The sequence below is a fragment of the Rhododendron vialii genome, chromosome 2a, assembly GCF_030253575.1.
Source record: "Rhododendron vialii isolate Sample 1 chromosome 2a, ASM3025357v1".
Lineage (NCBI taxonomy): Eukaryota > Viridiplantae > Streptophyta > Magnoliopsida > Ericales > Ericaceae > Rhododendron > Rhododendron vialii.
The window spans coordinates 5,006,300-5,022,397 of record NC_080558.1 but is presented as its reverse complement, the minus strand read 5'-3'; positions in this window follow the sequence as shown (position 1 = coordinate 5,022,397).

Here is a 16,098-nt window from a genome sequence, read left to right as displayed (position 1 = left end):
GGATCATCTAGGCCAGGTCTGGCCATGTGCTTCGTAACCGTCCTATCCGGTGCGTCATCTGTGATGTCATCCGGGGCGGTTACCCAAGCGTATCCTTCACGCACTAGCTTGGAGCCCAAGTAAACCTAGGTCCATAAATACAAAGGGATACTCATCTCTTAAGGGTATGCCATCTTTTCCTAACCCTAGACCTAAACCTCTCTCCTTACATCTAACTTGATCGTCGGAGGGTCACTGGGCTATTTCAGCCCTAGTGACTTGTTGCAGGTTCAGGGGCGAAGGAACAGAGCAGCGGAAGAAGAATACTAACTCAGGTCAAGGTCCCTCCTAAATCGAACCCCTACAATTGGCGACTTTGCTGGGGACCTAGCCACCCTTTCAACTTTAAACTTTCACCCCTCCCCCTTTTTGCTCCGTTCAGCGTCCAGAATCAAACATGGTTGAGATCGACGACGCGCATCACGGTGGTACCACCCACGAGCTCGGTTCCCTCGTGGACCATAGCTTGGCTTCCGGCGGGGCAACCGCCCTTGGAAAGACCCATATATCCGTCGGAGTTGGCGCCGGAGCGTCAGTTCCAGACGCAGGCCCATCCTCCGAGCTCCACTCCTACATCCGCCATTTTGAGCGAAAAATTGACGACCTCACGACGATGATGGACCGCGACAGACACGTCCGAGACGAGTTGGCGGAGATCAAACACCTCCTCCAAATCTCCCCATCTCATTCTTCCGGGAGTCGCGGCGGAAGGAAAAACTGTCACACACCCCCCCCCCCCCCCCCCCCCCCCCCCACGCAGTCACGAAGCTGGTCACCTGCTAGAGCACAGACCCCGCCCCTCAGTCAAGGATCGTCTCGAGTCACCAAGAGCGGCGGACACTCGAGCCCCAAAAGACACATCGCACAGGGACCGTTCCCGCTCCCCTGTGCAACTTCGAAGGAGGCCATCGGCCTTTGACAGGCTCGGTGGTGGGAGCGTCTCTGCCTCCTCCACCCACTCGGTCCTAGTGGGCAGGACAGGTCGGGAATCTACCCCTAGCCTCACAAGGGCAGCCAGGGGAGATGACGGCCTTGTAGAGATCCAGACCAGAGGATACCGCGAGCGCCTGAAGGGCTCCGGAGCAAGAAGTCCCATCGTCTTGCACCCCGGCGGGGCACAAAGCATGAGCCCGATCACCGAGCGCCTCAAGCCTTCCGCTCGGGACAGCTACCGACATCACTGCCAAGAGCGCTTTCCCAGGAAATCGGTTAGTATTGATCCAAAGAGAAATGAATATGAACGATTGGACAAACTCGTCCCCAAGAAGCGTACAGCGACCGAGCGTCCAGACGGTCTCGACCGTTCTATCCGACCTCATCGCGACGCACGGCTTACACGACTCACCACCTCCCCCTTTACGAGAGAGATAGACTCGGTTACCCCCCCAAGGGATTCACCCAACCCAAGTTTGCCAAATATGACGGCAAGACCGAGGCATATACTCATCTGGTTCAGTATAAAACTGTCATGTCTCTGTTTCTTCGTAATGAACCCTCGGACGACGCCTTCTTGTGCAAAGTGTTTCCTGCAAGCCTCGGCAACCTGGGCCTCACCTGGTTCAATCAACTCCCAGCTCGGTCAATCTCCTCGTTCGATTCCCTCTGTGATGCCTTCATGGCCCGGTTCGTAACAAGCAATAAGCACAAAAAAGGAGATCGACTCCCTCTTAGCCCTCCGCAAGAGGAACGACGAAACACTTCGGCAGTACGCCGGCCGTTATTGGGAACTGTTCAATGAGATAGAGGGTTGCGACGGCGTCATCTCTACCCGAGGATTCAAGCTCGGCCTCACCTCCCAGGACGAGCAAGTCTACAACGACCTCGCTCGCCATAAGCCAAACTCTATGAAGGACCTTATGACTCGAATTGAGGGTTGGTGTCAGCTCATCGAATCCAAGGCAGAGAGAGACATCGGGAAGCCTACGAGTTCAAAGACGTTAAACTCCTCGGTATCCATACCGGCTCAGGCACCTGTCCCAACACCGAAGAAACAGGTCAACACCATCAAGCAGTCGCCGAGGAGAGGACCGAAGCCAAGTGATTTCAACGCCGAAAAAACCGTCTTCACCATTCCCATCTACCGGATCATCGACCAAGTGAAGGACTAGCCCTTTATCTCCTTCCCAAATATAAAGCTAGGAACCGAGAATGGGAAAATCAAGAATCCCATCGTCCGATGCAGTTACCACAGCGAACAAGGTCACTTCACCTCAGCATGTAAGCCCTTCAAGGCCTACTTAGAACAGCTTGTTGCGGGTGGCCACCTCGGCAACTTCATTGATCACGAGAAGATGACGGCTCGGGCACAACGGAACGAAACAAAATAAATACCGAGGAAGAGGTCCAGACAATCCACGTCATACACGGTCCCCTAAACCCCGAAACCGCTCGCGTCATCCGGGCCGAGTTGAACGAAGCCTCCTCCTCCAAGCAGGTCATGTTAGTCGGTCTCGAACCAAAGCGCCCCAGAACCGATAACGGTTCCAAATGGACGATAACGTTTACCGAGAAGGATCTCGACCGCATCCAACTTCCCCACAACGACGCCCTCGTGGTCACGCTACGCATCGGAACTTTCAACGTCCGTCGCGTCCTCGTAGACCAGGGCAGCTCGGGCGAAGTCATGTACTACTCTCTGTTCAAGGATCTGAAGATTCCCGACACCGACCTCCGTCCCTCCGAAGTTCCTCTTATCGGCTTCAACGGAGCTCCTGTCTGGCGCATCGGTATGATCACTCTTCCTGTCTGTGCTGGCTCGGTGACTCTTGAAATGGAATTTATGGTAGTTGACGTCCCAAGCCCTTACAACGCAATTGTCGGACACACCTGGTTGCATAGGCTTAAAGCAATTGCCTCCACCTATCACCAAGTGGTCCGTTTCATTGGCGCACACGGGCACCAAAAAGACTTGTACGGAGACCAGACCGCGGCCAAGAAGTGCTACGTCAACGCCGTCCGAAGTAACAAACAGACCCCCCGGGTGAATTTCATTGAAGCCCCCGAGACCCCAGTTTTGGAGGACGTCGGTAGAACCCCCGACGACAAAACCGTTGAAGACGTGGCCACCATCCCAATAACCGAAGACGGCTCCCGTTTCTTCCTTGTCAGTTCCTCACTTAGTGATACTGATCAGAATGAGACGGTAGCTTTTCTCAACCAAAACATTGAAGTGTTCGCTTGGACCCTATATGAGATGCCCGGGCTCGACCCCTCTTTCATTAGTCACGAGCTCTACATCGACCGAGCCAAACGACCAGTCGTACAGAAGGCACGACGGTCCTCTCCTATTCACTCCGACGCTGTCATTGAAGAAGTCAACCGACTCCTAAACGCAGGAGCAATCAGAGAGGTCCAGTATCCCAAATGGCTGGCCAACACCGTCGTAGTCAAGAAAAAGAATGGCAAATGGCGGGTCTGCGTCGACCACTCAAACCTCAACGACGCTTGCCCAAAGGACTTCTTTCCTCTTCCCCGTATAAACCAGCTCGTCGACTCCACCTCCGGACACGAGCGACTCAGCTTCTTGGATGCCTACCGGGGCTATCACCAGATTGCCATGAGCGAAGGCGATATCGAGAACACCATCTTCATTACCCCCCACGGGATCTTCGGTTACCTTGTCATGCCCTTCGGTTTAAAAAATGTCGAGGCAACTTTCCAGCGAATGATAACCAAGATGTTCGAGCGATTACTAGGCGACACTATGCTGGCGTACATTGACGACATGGTGGTCAAAAGTTTGCGCGCCGGTGATCATTTAACTCACCTCGCAGAAGTCTTTGAGATACTCAAGAAGCACAAGCTCCACCTCAATGCCGAGAAATGCGTCTTCGGTGTCAGCTCCGGTAAATTTTCTTGGCCACCTCGTCTCCCGACGCGGTATTGAGGCCGATCCTTCCAAGATTCGCGTTATTGATCAGCTCTCGGCTCCCTACAACAAGCGCGATGTTCAGCGTCTAACCGGCATGGCCGTGGCCCTGAATCAGTTTATAAGTCGCTCTTCGGACAAATGTCAGCCATTCTTCGCACTCCTAAAGGGCAGCCCACGAAGCTTCAATTGGACAGAAGACTGTGACTGAGCCCTCCAATGACTAAAAGAGTATCTTTCCACGGCTCCACTCCTCGTCACCCCTCAGAACCAGGAGGACTTGTTCCTCTACCTAGCTGTCTCTCCGCACGCAGTAAGCTCGGTGCTAGTCCGACAGGAGAGCCGGGAGCACGAGCCAATCTATTACTCCAGCAAAACCATGACTCCCGCCGAGGCGCATTACCTCCCCCTGGAGAAAAGCTCGTGCTCGCCCTCATCTCAGCCTCCCAAAAGCTTGCCCCGTACTTCCAGTTGCATCGCATCATCATCCTGACCGAGTACCCTCTCAAATCCCTCCTCTGTAAGGCAGATCTCTCCAACCGAATCTCACAATGGACCGTTGAGCTTGCCAATTTTGAAATCCACTTTCAGCCTCGGACAGCAATAAAAGCTCAGGTGCTAGCCGACTTCATCGCCGAGCTTACGCCGCCCAACACATCCGCTTCGGCACCCACCCCGAGCATCGAGGCAGTACTCCAGGCCAACCCTAGCATAGCATGGCAGCTTTTTCACGGAGATGTTTGAAAAATGTACGTCGATGGTGCCTCCAATAGCCGAGGCGCAGGTGCAGGCGTCGTTCTCCTCTCACCCTTCGGTGTCTTGCACGAAAGCTCTCTCTCCATCAACTTCCCAGCCTCTAACAACGAGGCCGAATATGAAGCATTGATCTCTGGACTCAAGACTGCCGAAGCCATTGGCATCGAAGAGCTCGTGGTTTACAGCGACTCCCAATTGGTGGTTAACCAACTCTCCGAAGAATACAAAGCTCGGGATGACCGCATGCGTACCTACCTCAGCACCGCAGTCCAGCTCATTAAACGCTTCAACGCAATCAGAGTCGAGCATATCTCCAAGGAACAGAACGCCCACGCCGACGCCCTTGTAGGGCTCGCTTCGGCATTCTCATGTACTGGACACCGTTCCATTTCCTTCAATTCTATTGACAAGCCCAATTTTGAGCTCGAAGATCTACAAAAGGAAGTACTCAACATAGAGCTTAGCCCGAGCTGGATGGACGAAATTGTCCTTTACCTGAGGGATGACTCCCTTCCCACTGACAAAAAGGAGGCTCACCGACTCCGAAACAAAGCCTCTCTCTTCTGGCTCAATCCCAACGGTAGACTTTACCAAAGATCATTTACCGGGCCATACTTATTGGTTGCGCACCCACATCAAGTTCCGGGCATCATCGAAGAGCTTCATGCCAGTGACAGCGGTTGTCACTCCGGTGGACGGTCCCTCGCCCACCGAGCCATCACTCAGGGGTATTGGTGGCCGACAATGAAGAAGGATTCTGAAGAGTTCGTCAAGCGCTGCAAGAGGTGTCAGATGTTCGCTCCCATTATCCACCAGCCGGCCCTGGACCTTAGCCCCCTCACCAGCCCCTGACCCTTCTCCCAATGGGGCATGGATATCGTTGGTAAGCTCCCAGTCGCTCCAGGGGGATTCAAGTTCCTCTTAACCGCAACCGATTATTTCTCAAAATGGGTCGAGGCCGAGCCCCTGGTCCCCATCGAAGAAACAGACGTCATCCGCTTTGTGTGGCGCAACATCATCTCTCGCTTCGGTGTGTCATTCGCCATAATTACAGACAATGGAAGGCAGTTTACAGGGCAGAAGTACCGGGCCTTGCTTGACGAATACGGTATCAAATGGGACACATCCACTCCGGCTTACCCCCAGGGTAACGGACAGGCCGAGGCTGCGAACAAGGCAATTTCATTTGGACTTAAGCGACGACTCGAGTCACGACGGGGAAAGTGGGCCGAAGAGCTACCCAGGGTATTCTGGGGCTACCGTACTACGCCTCGGCGATCCACTGGTCGCACTCCCTTCTCCTTGGCATTTGGATTGGAGGTGGTCATCCCTCTCCAAGTCGGACTCCCGACAATGCGTACAGAAAACTTTGATGAGTCGGTCAACAACAACAGCATTGCTTCGGACCTCGACTTAGCCGAAGAGGAACGTGACAACGAAGAATCAAGCTCGCGTCGTACCAGCAGGAGGTTGCCAAAGGTTACAACCAAAGCGTCCGCCTTAGGTCATTCAAGCCTGACGACCTCATATGGAAAAAAGTGGTGGAGAAATCCAAAAAGCGAAAGCTAATGCCCAATTGGGAGGGCCCCTACCGAGTTCTCAAGCACCTCGGATCAGGAAACTACAAATTGGAGAAGTTGGATGGTTCTCCCATTGCTAAAACATGGAATGCAAACAACTTGAAGAAGTTCTTCGGATAGTGCTCGGTTACCGAAGCCCGCTTAAGTCTTTATTATGTTGCATTTTCTTTTAAAGTTTTGAAGGCAATCTGCTTATGTATTGACAATACTCCACCGAGTTTGAATGAGAATTCTCTCTTTGGCACTATTCGTACACTTTGACGATTTAAATTACTTATACTCGGTCCGTTCTTGCCCGGACCGTTTTCTACCGACTTCAGGGATATTGTTCTTCCGTAGGTGATACCCTCGGACAAAATTCCCATAAGTCGCCCCGGCCTTTTCGGTCGTTCGGATTTCTAGTCACTCACTTTAAGGATACTCGGCTTCATCCCGAGCCCCTTATACCGACCCACCAAAAGTCCCTCACTGCTCGGACTCGCTGCGTCCCGAACCTATGGCTGAAGCCATCTCCCTTCGTGACTCCGGCCTACGTCCCCTAGCAGTAATACCATCTCGCGTTTACTCGCTAGACTTATTTCCATTAAACAAACGGGCACGCAAACCCAAAATTCATTAAATAATTGCTTCTGATTCGGTCCCTACCAACCCTCTTAAAAGCAGGGGCTTCGGATCAAGTCACTTTTTCTTCATTAAACATCTTTTTTATGCTCGGCAAAATGCTTCGGTTAACGCTTCGGTTAAACTTGTTTCTACAAACTTTTCAAGTCTCACCGAAGCAGGGGCATCATAACCCAAGGAGCAAACCAATCATACAAGCATTTCAAAGATAAAACATTCAGGAAAAGAAAGCATTCATTCACAAAGCATTATGGGTTTCAGCAACAAACCATAAACAAAAGTTACTACTTCGATATCAAACATTTACAAACTCTGGAACAGCAAACTCCAAATGTCCGGAGCCGCCCAGTCAAGATTACAGAACCTAAAGATGAAATTTCAAAAGTAAAAAGAAAGGAAGACTCTATCCTAAGAGCGAGCTAGGTGGTCGAGCTGGTCCTCGGGCGCAGGGGCATTTGGATCGGCTTGGTTCTCGAGGCCCTGGTCCTCGGACGCAGGCTCTACCACTTCCTCCTCTTCCTCAGGAAGGACAAGCTCCTCGGGAGGAGCCTCGGGCAGTGTTCAGAGGTCAAAGTCTTCAGGGAGGTTGAGCCTCCTCACCAAGGCTTCATGGCCATACCGAAGGCCATCCAAGAAACGGTCCCGATGCAGCTCAGCCTCAATCTCCCGAACTTGTTTTTTGTACTCTACTCCGGCTGTGTCCCAACCTTCATCGTAGCCTTTCTTCCTCGCGAAATCAACCTCTGTGGCCCGGGTGACTCGCAGTGTGTTGGCATCCTCCTCGGCCTTGGCGGCTCTAGTCTCTGCCTCCATCCTCTCCCTGTCGCACCTTTGGAAGTCCACCAGGTAGAGCTCGCAAGTCTCCCGAGCCAGCTTGAGGTCTTCCTCCTTCCGAGCCAGCTCCCGAGCAAGCTTCTCGGTCTTTTCTTCATGCGCCTTGCACCATTCATTGATCGCCAATGCCCGAGCTCCCGCCTGCAAACAAAAAAAATATATATATAACAAAAGAAATTCAACAAGTGCAAATTTTCAAGATTGAAGGGAACGAGATGCAAACCATTAACTTACATTGAAAAGGGCCTGAGCTATCTCGGCCGTGACATCCTCGGTCAAGCCAGTGACATCCCGGGCATCCCTCGGAAGAATGCTTCCTCGGAGCATCCCGAAGGCCACGCCGAGGTTCTTGACACTATCGGCGTGGTGGATCTGGCGGCCAGCAAAGTGGCGGAACTCTGGAGCCCAGGGGAGTTCCCTCGGATTGACCCAAGAGCCTTCCTCCGCTCCACCAGTCCCCCCTCCGGGCTCTCCTTGCTCCTCCTTAATCAGGATCGTCTCCTGACCTCCCCCTTCCACGTCTTCCCCCTCGCGCCGGGTCCTCTTCTCCGGGGGCTCCTGTGGTGAAACGAGAGTCGCCCTCGAAGTCCCGGCACCAGGGGTACCGGGGACTGTTCCGACGCCCCGACCGGCTGGCCTCCGGCGCTTGAGATTCAGCACCTCGCGAGTTCTAGGGCCTGCCATTTCCTCGCTCAGCCCGGTTCTCTCTGGAGTGTCTCGGTCAATCTCCTCGCGAAGGATGCCCCGAGGTCCGAAGTTACTCCCTTCGATCTCGGTCGCGCCTTCTCCTCTTCCCCGCTCCCCTTGTCCTCGTCCTCTCCCTCATCGGCCTCGTCCTCGGCCTGCCCTTGGAACCCCCTGCTGCCTCGGCTTCTTCTTTAAAAAGCTCGTGTAAGTTGGGACGTACCCGAGCAGCTCTGGAGCGTACCGACTGGTGATGGGGATGGCATAGGCTGCTGTAATTCGGGCCCGGTCAGCTCTCTCCCGAAGCTGTTGAACGATTCCCTCGGCTGCAAGGCAAAATGAAAACAAGGGATCAGTATAAGTACGCAGGGCATAACAAAAACATACAAAGTATCTACCGAAGAGTAATTTCTACCAACCAGGAGCCCCGGTTCCAAATTGCACCCTGGTAGTGGTATCAGCATTCTCCCCAGGCCCGAACATAAAGTTGCCGGTCACCGAGATGTAAATGCTTGCCCACTCCTTGGAGTTTGGGAGACGATCGACAAGGAAGGCGTCATACCCCGTCCTGCACGAGAGGTAGTATCGGTTGCTCTCTCGATTGACTCCTAAGAGGTATACACCGAAGAGTTCTTCGACCCCAAAGGTCAAGTTGAACTGCCTCCTCAGCTCAATAATACTTGTGATGATTCGGTAGGAGTTTACTGTAAGCTGGGAGGAGGTAAGAGAAAGGGTCCGGAGAACTCGTCGGACAAATTGATGAAGGGGGAATCTAATCCCTCCCTCAGTGATTGCCATCAAGGGAAAAATCAACTCCCCTGGTCAGTGAGGAAGGGTCTTGGGGTTGCTATCAGCAAGCAGCCGAACCTCTACGTCCGAAGGGATGCTGTAAACCCTTCTGAACTCGACGAAGGCAGCCGGGGTCCCATTAAAATATTGGTTCAGATAAGGACACGGCCTCATCGGCCTCCTGCGTCCCCGAACCTCCTCGGGGGCATCGGCGAATGGGCCCGGTCCATGGCCCGAAGTACTTGTGATTTCCATCTCCCAAGGAGCGAAGGTTGTAACGGGGCGTGAAGCTCTAAGAGGTTCCGAAGGCTCGATGACGTCCATGGGATTCGGTAAACGGCCTGGGCACGACACTCCTCAAAGATTTCCTCAAGGTCAGCAGAAGAGCAGCTACTGGTACTGTCCGAGGAGACTTCAATAACCATTCGCCCCTACCTAGCAAAAAAAAGATGTGCAAAAACCCGTTAGCTATATGCCCAAGGAAAAGCAACATGACCTAGTAAATAAGGATGAAATGGTCATCGCTCTTCGGTATATTTCTAGGGACCTTTCCCCGAGAAAGGTTTCCAAGGCCGGCGTTTGTCTCTATGGTCTCGGGTCGAAGATTGGCCTCGGGAAGAATATGAGCCTCGGGTTGAATTTAGACCTCAGGAAAACTGAGAACACAGCGCTGAAAACGCCCAGCGCCGCCGTAGGACGAACAGCGGCGAGCGGTGGTACAGCCGCAGCGCATGAAGAATGTGGATTAAAGGGAAGTTAACTTGAAGAAAATGATCAAAACACGAAAACCAGCGATTGAAGATCGTCATACCTGAGTTTCGTGTTGAGATCTGCGTCCAAAACGCTCAAAATCTCGATTGCAAGCTGGAAGCAAGCGGCGGCGACGGTTCGACTTCAGAAGCGGAGGAAAAGTAACCGTCTCACCTGACTTCAGAAGCGAGTACTGCTATGGGTACCGACGGTACCCATAGGGAAAATGCACCGACGGCCACCGGACGGCCGTCTCCGGTCACTGGACGGCCGATCCGAGCCGTCCAAAAATTTTAAAAAATAAAACCGAGTGGCCTTACGCGAGAATCAATGGCATCCGAGGTGTGTAGGGTACTTGATCCGAGCACCCATTTTTCGTGTATATTTGTATATACGTGTATATACACGAAAAAGGGGTACTCGGATCAAGTACCCTACACACCTCGGATGCCATTGATTCTCGCGAAGGCCACTCGGTTTTATTTTTTAAAATTTTTGGACGGCTCGGATCGGCCGTCCGGTGACCGGAGACGGCCGTCCGGTGGCCGTCGGTGCATTTTCCCTATGGGTACCGTCGGTACCAATAGGATTTCTGCTTCAGAAGCGGAGGAAAAGTAACCGTCTCACCTCTGTCTTTCCTATTTATAACGGAAGAAGTGGAGGGCTGCGCGGGAAACGAAGCGTCATGCGCCGAGCCGTTAGATCTTCGACGCATGTTATCATCGGACGGCCAGTATTAGGGGCTCTGCACCGAGGACAGGCGCCGGATATTCAGACCATAGGTGTAATGACGCGTGTCGCCGAAGCGACGTTTCGTACCAATCAACTGACCAGGCACGTGCCAAGTCAGCCTTTTGACTCTGAGACCTCTGCAACTGCTGACACGTGGCTCTCGTCTCTGACACAAGCGGAATGGGATCTACCGAGGCAGGCGTACTCTCCGGTAGTTCTCTAAGAAAAGGTCCGAGGCCTGATATTTCATATGATAAGGTCAAGACCCTGAAGTAGGGGTGCAACGCTTCAGGGGCTTGAGGGGCTATTGTGGGGGCTTCGGTTATGGCCTCAGTATTCTGACCGGACCACCATTGACCGAGGCCTAATATCGGCACGGTCTATAGGATTGAACAGGCGGGACAGTGTATATCCTCCTCTTTACTCACTCGGCATCGAGTCTCCTGTTGACACTTCGGTTAATTACCGAAGTGTGCATTCCGTTAAGGTTTCTGGAAGAATGTAGCATAGCAAGAGGGGACCAAGAGCGACACGTGGCGGAAAGGATCATCTAGGCCAGGTCTGGCCATGTGCTTCGTAACCGTCCTATCCGGTGCGTCATCTGTGATGTCATCCGGGGCGGTTACCCGAGCGTATCCTTCACGCACTAGCTTGGAGCCCAAGTAAACCTAGGTCTATAAATACAAAGGGATACTCATCTCTTAAGGGTATGCCATCTTTCCCTAACCTTAGACCTAAACCTCTCTCCTTATATCTAACTTGATCGTCGGAGGGTCACTAGACTATTTCAGCCCTTGTGACTTATTGCAGGTTCAGGGGCGGAGGAACAGAGCAGCGGAAGAAGAATACTAACTCAGGTCAAGGTCCCTCCTAAATCGAACCCCTACACAAAACAAGAAATATGATTCATACTGTCGATTGATAATGGAGGTAAAGGTCTGTGGTAGTTACAAACATTTTCGGTACATGAGCATTTTGATCCACACAGGTGTGCTCTTGTGAGTTTGTGAGTCTTGTGACTAAGTTCGAAGGGTACCTACTGATTAGGTCTTACCAGCACATGTTTAGCGCAGAACATGTGCATGACACGGGTATATACATCCGGGTATAGAGATGTAAATTACTTGTCTTTTGGTTTGAGAGAATAGCATGTAAGAAAAGCAATAATCATAAATTCAGCTTCCATCATCTTCAACATGGTGCATTTCATGCGCTGGTACTTCTTAAAAAGAAAAACTCCAAGCAAATTTACCAAAAAAGGGCCATCAGGAAACATTTAAAGAAGAAGAAACACTATCACCGCAACTTGTTTGATTCGCATGTGGCTAAAGAAACCACATCCAATTGCTTCGACCAGTAAAAGCAATGAACAGGATTGCAGTAACTACTCTAATCACAAAAAAAAGGGACAATTTCGAAACCAAAAACAGATCTAGTCCCTAAAAAAATTTGTTGGACTCTGGCTCCATTTGATCTGCATAGGTATGAGATCAGATGGCCAATTGAGTCATTATATAGGAATCAAGGTTGTCAAATCGTGAATCGGATTGATCGAATCGAATCATGAATCGTAATGATTATGTCCAAATTTCGAAATACATTGAAAATTTACTGAGAGAAAAGCAAGATCAACCCAAGTTATGGAGTACTAATCACTCCATGGCCAATCCTAATTAACTACTTACTCATGACTAGAGAGTTAAGAGCAAGGCTAATTATGAAAAACATATTTAACCGACGAAAGTTGAAATAAATTTGAGATTAGTATAAATTGAGAGCGTAGCTATAACTTTAATGAACGAGAAATTAACAAACAACAATTATCTAAGGAAGAAAATGCAGGATTTAATCAAGAACAAGCAAGAACAAAATGAAGAACAATCAAGAGTAAGCAAAATCTATCTTAGATCTAGAAAAATGTATCTTGATATTTGTGACATCATGGGATATTTATACAAGCCCATTCTCTCCCACAAAGTATCTCAGAAAACGTCTTAAAAATCTGCCACGTGGTCTTTCAATGGTGTATCGATACCGAGCAGTTTTGATTGGGCCGTCGTAGCAACTCGGTATCGATACAAGGAATGTTGTATCGATACCCAAAGGCTTCAAGCCCACTGAAATCCTAATTGCAAACAAGTATCGATACACAAAACACTGTATCGATACCCAATGGCTATCTCTGATTCTTCAGCTTTTGGCCTCCGGCTTGGCTTCCAATGGTCTTCGCCACCCGACCGGTCTTCGCCTCTTCGTTCTTGGGCCCCAGTGGCTCCATTCTTGATCATCTTGAGTCTTGGATGCCTTCGGCTTGGCTTTAAGCTTTAAAACCCTTTTTATGACGTGGTTTTCCTAAAAAAGAAATAAACTACCTTACACGCAATATCTAATAAAATACTAATTTAACTAAGCATAAATCGATAAAATTAATGACTTAAGCACCAAGAATATGCATTATTAGGTGCTTATCAGCCATGTTACATAAAAACGGGACCACTCTACAATTAAAACAAGGGCTTTTTACCTCTAGATCCAAAAAATAGAAAGTAATTCCCACCTGATCTCATCTAATTAATAAAACACTGAAACCCAATGAAAGTGCCTAAAACCCTAAATCCTAAAACTGCCTAAACCCTAGGGTACCCTATGAAAGTGCCTAAACCCTAGGGTACCCTATAAAAATGCCTAAATTCATAGGATACCCTATGAAAGTGCCTAAACCGTTAAAACTCTATAATGAGAAAAATGTATCCTAAAATCCCTATGAAAGTGCCTAAACCTAAACTCTAGTCTCTAGGGCTCTATGAAAGTGCCTAAATCGTAGCCCTAGGATACCTTTAACCCTATGATATCCTAAATCCTAAAACTCTAGGGTACCCTAGGGTACTAGGGTACCCACTATGATACCCTAAAATTTTAGGGTGACACTTCCATTAATGGTAAACGTACTTTTGTAAAAGTGAAACTAGTGGTAATTAAGTATTTCATATCTTTTTAATGAGAATTAAGTTTCACTTTTTTGTACTTAGAGGTAAAAATCTCTTAAAACAACATGAAAGAAAAGAAAATTGTGCTCCTCCCTCTCTCTCCCCATCTCTTTTTCCCATGCATCCATCTACTCTTCCATGATGACCAAACGTCATTCACTTTTTAAGTTTATAGGGATAAAATTCCCTATAAATTTTCTACACACATATATACAATATCACCTCTTTTTAGAACATCGCAAGTAGCAATATATACTAATTAAACATATTTTTTCTGGGTAGTGATCTCCCATTTTCAATAAATGCACTTCATTTTTGGTCTTTACTAAAAACTTTTAATTTTTTCACTACAAGGCCAAAAGTAGAGTGCATTTATCAAAAAATAGAGTGTGAAAATCATTTTCCTATTTTATTAGCAATATGAAATTAAACGTGATTTGGGCCCCTACTAGACATAAATCCTGCGTCCGCCGCCAACCATTAGAAGGGGGCACGACAAGGCTTGGGTGGACTCACGTTAGGGCACGTGGGGTCATGTGCCCCGAGGGCTTTTGAAAAATCCAATATATATATATATATATATATATATATATATATATATATATATATATATATATATATATATATATACAGGGCACTTCCAATGCGGGCGCCCGCATTCAAGCAAGTTGCGGACCACACCATTTCTCTCATTTTTCGATTGAATTTTGATGATCTGAACCGTTTAATGTGTTCAGAACGTGATTTTAAGGGTACCAGCGAGAAATCGAAAAAAAAAAAGACCGAGAAAGACTTGATTTGAGCAGTTTTTATTTGAACAGTTCAATAAAAAATAAACAAAAACTGCTCGGATGAAGCCATTCCCGGTCTTTTTTTTGTTGATTTCTTGTGATTACCCTTAAAATCATGTTTTGAACACATTGAGCGGCTCGAATCATCGAAATTCAATAGAGACAATGTAGTTGATGTTCGATTCTCCCTGCCCACTTTTTTTTTTATCCTACTACTATTTAATTGCGCACGCTCTCTCTCTCTCTGCTTAAATTCTCACAAGATTTGTAATATTTTCCACTAATTGAAAATGTACGTGATGCGTGTGAACATTAAATTTTTACTTGACTTATGTGAACACATTTTTTTTAAAAGACTAATGTGGTACAACTATGTACTTATGGGTATGCAAAAAGTCTCCTATATCATCACAAACTATTAGCACGGTGCAGTGGTAATCAAAAATTGTGAAAAGTTCCAAGGGTTTTAGTTCAATTCTCAGGACCTCTATCTCTTGTTTTTTCTTTATTGTTCTAACTCTTATATTTATTTCTTCATTTTCGTTCTACCTCTTTTTCTTATTTTTTTTATTTTCATTCTACCTCTTTCCTTTATTCTCCATTTTTGTTCTATCTCTTTTTGTTTTCTCTCAATCCACAATATATATGAAAATTAAATTACTAAATTATTATATCGATATTCTAGTTTTACTTGCTCTTGTCTTTGGCATTAATCTTACGGTTGCCACCGCGACAATTGAAAGGGTATTTTCAGCCATGAATATTGTGAAAAATCGGTTGCAAAATAGAATGCGTGATCAATATTTAATGGTTAAACGATAATTTAGTGGTATACATACAGAGAAATATTTTTTAAGATTGTGAATAATAAATGCCTCCAGTATATGAAATTTCTGGGTCCACCACTGCGGTTTGGGCACGGCACAGCCGCACAAGACATAGTTTTGGGGCCCAGGCACGACATGAAGAACGACACTGGCACAAGGGGTGGAAACGATCTGAACCCTACTGCTAGAGTATTGGTCTAGCTTGAGTTCGGCGCCGATTTGATTCAGGCCTGGACAATTGAGCTCGAAATGGGCTCATCTAATTTTTTTTAAAGCTCAAGCTTGGCTCGGCAACACTCGATAAACTCAAACGAATCGAATGGAACCGAATTTAAGCTCAAATTTAATACGTCAAAGACATTGTTTTCATGTAGCAAATCGATAGGAGTATTACCCAATGGAAGGGGCCGGGGTTCAATCAGCAAAACATCAAAAACACGAGAGTAACAACTAACAAGTGCTTGGAATCCAATTATAAGACGAAACACAAAATTGATGGGCTTTATTGCTGTACAGATTTTGGGTTCTGAATCGAAAGTAGATTTTGGGTTCTGAATCGAAAGTACTAAAGTAGTCACGATGAGACACCATGCTTTGTTCTCTTCACAATTCAAAAAGAATTTTTCAGAAAATACTCCCTAAATTCTCTCTACTTCCAACATTTCTCTCTCTATCACTTTCCATTTATTACCCCTACTATTTTTCAAAAACCAAACCAAACATAGCACAAGTCAAAGTACGTATACACACGGCTGCACCCGTAGTCCTGCTCAACTTCTAATATTCTCAATTACTATATTCGTTTTGCAGGTTAATTTGAAGATAATCTAGGAGTATGAG